This window comes from Tiliqua scincoides, chromosome 2, assembly GCF_035046505.1.
Source record: "Tiliqua scincoides isolate rTilSci1 chromosome 2, rTilSci1.hap2, whole genome shotgun sequence".
Lineage (NCBI taxonomy): Eukaryota > Metazoa > Chordata > Lepidosauria > Squamata > Scincidae > Tiliqua > Tiliqua scincoides.
Genome location: NC_089822.1, coordinates 36,160,665 through 36,164,526, shown reverse-complemented (window position 1 = coordinate 36,164,526; position 3,862 = coordinate 36,160,665). Strand labels below are relative to the sequence as shown.

Sequence of the window (3,862 nt, the reverse complement as noted above, 5' to 3'; positions counted from 1 at the left end):
CATTGCTGGTAAATTTGGGAATTCTTACTCTAAATTTTTTGTCCTATTTTCTTGGTCTCCCTGGATCCTAAGTCCCATGGCTGTCCCTCATATAAAGTCAGGCATAATCAGAAATTCCATTTGCTCTGGCCAGGCTGTGAGTACATGGAACACTGAGCAACTGCAGGTGATCATCCATAGAGCAGGGTGCCACAGTAGGGAACAGGTCGAAGATTTTTGTACTAGGGAATTTGCATCCTGGACAATTGTGTCCTGATCAAATGCTTCCCGTGATTGGTACCCTGGAAATTTGTGTTTGAAAATCAAAATGAATTGATGAAGAAAAGACAGTTTTAAAGAAGGACAACTGAAAAATTTCAAGGGAAAACAGAAGAGTTTTGCAGGAGAACATTGCATATCCTGAGTCTTGGCAAGAAGCATGGATTCGGTTTCTAAGGTCAAACATTTGGGTACAAAAGTCCTTCCTGCAACCTCTGCGATTCTGTTGCACAATCCTGTTACAGTTTCCTCTTTCTAACCATTCCTAAGGTTAATAGCTTGAGGATCTGTAATGACAGTTACTATTTTTAAATGATTTTGGAATTCATAGATATAGGCATTATATATGCAAACTGTGTTACTATACTACGCAGATCATTCAGCTGCTGTGCCAGTTTACATTTTACAATCAGTTACAGTTTACAATCAGTTACAATCAGTTATGTCTCAATGAAAGTATGTTTGCTTTGTACTGTGGCAAGAAGAAAGCGTATCTATACTTCTTTGTACAAGTTGGGTGATGACTAACTCTCCAGAGGCCCATATAACTAGGCAAGCCTGGCTGTTCCCTAACAATGTGTGATATGCACAAACTCCATGATGCAAGAGGTTCTCCCCAAGTTGTCTAGTGGAAAAGGATAAAGTATCACAGAATCCAGACCCATTCTTTCCACTTAAATGTATTCCTTGCAATAAAAGATTTAGAAGCGGAAATCAAGATAACAAATATAATCCATTAAAAAATCCATAGCTCATAAGCAAGGTTGTTGTGCTGTGATAAAAATGCATTTCTTTTAGGCTGATATGAGTAATGTATTTGTTTATTACATGGGCTGTGCAAGATTTATAGTATTCTTAACAATTCATTTTCCTGCTTTTTAAGTGCTTTGAGTTTGTGAGATGATGTAACAGGCAAGCGCGTTGCTTGTCACTTAGCAACGGTAACAATATTCTTCACGATTTGGGGGTGGAGTTTGAATATTAATGCCTGAAGTAGATTAATTGCAAAACCTGGTGAATCTTATCCTGTTTGCTTGTACTGCGGTCAAGTGAAGAGGCTCATATTCCATCCATACTTTTGCCTTAACAAGTGTATTTCCACTTTTTATCACAGTTCATGGCTACTTACACAAAAACTTCAGGGTGGAAACCAGGAAACATGAGTTAATGTGGCTTACAGGAAAGCCAACCTTTATTGTTTCCGATGAAGGCAGGGGATTGTACCTCACCTATGTGATTAATGAAAACTGATGGGTTGCCACAATGCATAGCTTATTGACATACCAGAGAGCATTCCATTAAAAAACCCACAGGAACCCTTTCCATGTTCCTGCCTAATTGTCTTGTAGTGCTAATACTGTCAGGGCTTTAAAAAGGAGATGGAATGCCTAAGTGTTCATATATCTGGTCATATGAACCCTCCAGATTCAAAAGCAATATACTTCTGACCAGTAGCATAGGGGGGCAGGTAGTACATTGCCTAAATACCATGCCTTGAATGGGTATCTCAGAGGCCTCCGAAAAGCACTTCCGGTTTTCAGTGTGAAAACCAGGAAGTGCCTATCCGAGGCCTCTAAGACACCCTCTCAGAGTACATTTCAGAGACCTCTAAGAGGACATATGGGGGCATTAAAATTTTTTGGAGGGTGTTATGAAGATATGGGGGTGTATAAAAATTTTTGTGCCTCTGGGTGCCAGATTCCTTAACTGCATCAATACCTCTGACTACTGCTTTCTGAGAAACGACAGTGGGCGAGAGGGCTATAGCTGTATTGGTGAGTTGTACATTCTAGATATAAGGCCAGTCCTATACTCTGCCACTCAAAGTATTGAACAATGGCTTCCCACATGTAGAGGAGTACATCACTGCCTTGCTTCAGTACTGACATTGATAACTGGCATCATTCATTGTACTCCATGGTTTCTTAGGAGCCTCTTAAAAGACTCCAGCCACTAGAGTGTCCCCATCCAATCTATCACCAGTGTAAATGTACAAAGACCAGGGGCCCAATCCTATTGGGAACATTCATTGTGTTTCAGCAATGGTTTCTGCCTTATGGCACTCGCAAAACACTCTCTGGAAGAGCACAAAGCAGCACACTTCCAGAATGCTGGTAGAGAGACTAGAGCAGCTGGACTGGCCTCACATGCAGCTGCAGAACATAAGTTGGTGGGGGGCAGAACAGGGTGGGAGGGGGTGGAAAAAGATGGAATGGGGGAGGTCTGGGGCATGACAGAGGCAAAAGGAACTGCCACCCAGTGTGGGTGACTTGTGTTAGATGCCAGCCCACCTGATAGACAGCAACTGTTGCCCTGCACATGCCTGATCTTGTCTGATCTTGGAAGCTAAGCAGGGTCAGGCCTGGTTAGTACTTGGATGGGAGACCGCCTGGGAATACCAGGTGCTGTAGGCTTATACCATAGTCTTTCGAGACTGAAGGTTGCCAGCCATTTGATAGCAGCCAGCACACTCCTTTTGTCTCCTCAGACTTGCACCAGTTAACAAGCTGGCACAGTTCCGAAGAGATCCATAGAATGCCTTAGTGTAGCCCAGTAGGGTAAGTAGGATTTGCCTTACTTCCCTCTCCCATCGCATCATGGTACCACCACCATCTCACAGGATACAGCACAAGGCTCCTTGGCATGACTGCATCAGGGGTGGGGAGGCAAAATTATAGAATTTGACCTTAAAATGGAGTGGTTTTCAAAAGTAGACTGTTGGCCTTGTTTCCCCCTGTGTAGGATAACTCTATGATTTTTGTGATGCGAACAGTTTTGCCACTATGGTTTCAGCTAGGGATGTTTAGCCTATTAATTTTCCATAACTAAATAATATCACTGCAACAAATTCCATATATATAGTACTTACATGTAAATCCAGTTTAATTTTATACAGCTGTCATTAAAAAAAGCACAACACCTTGATCAAGGTAAATGTTCCTTTAATCTGGCTTTCAATAAGATACTCTTTGAGCATTGACCTGAAGCTTAACCAAATACAAAAAACAAACACAAGATTTCAAGCAGAGTTAGGGCAATTAACCAGTTACAGTTAACAATTTCAAAATCTTTCATTATTTTTTCCTGTTCCACTTGAAACGCCCCTTCCTACATTGTATATCGGTTTATGTATTTTCCTTCCTCTAAAGAATTTGGGGTAACCTACATGCCTCAGATATTATCTACATAGCAACCCTGTGCTCAGTTCAAATTAGGCTGAGACAGTGGTTCTCACACATTTAGCACTGGGACCCATGTTTTAGAATGAGAATCTATCAGGACCCACCAGAAGTGATATCATGACTGAAAGTGACATCATCAAACAGGAAATTTTTTTATAATCCTAGGCTGCAATCCCACCCACATGTACCCAGGAGTAAATTCCATTGACTATCATTATTAACAGATTATACATAGTAGCTTGTTAAAGGACAGGTCTGTAATGTTTCCCCATATGCAGTCACATCCCATGGTAGCATCAAGTCTAATATATTAAAAATAAAATATTGAAATGAATGGGTACCCACCTAAAATTGGCTTGTGACCCACCTAATGCATCCCTGACCCACAGTTACAGAAACACTGGGCTGAGAGATCATGAATT

General features: G+C 41.2%; 1 pseudogene; it reads left to right on the top strand.

The window, feature by feature from the left end:
• The first annotated feature begins 2,555 nt into the window (after positions 1-2,555).
• Positions 2,556-2,672, top strand: LOC136642705 (5S ribosomal RNA; annotated as a pseudogene).
• Positions 2,673-3,862: the final 1,190 nt, after the last annotated feature.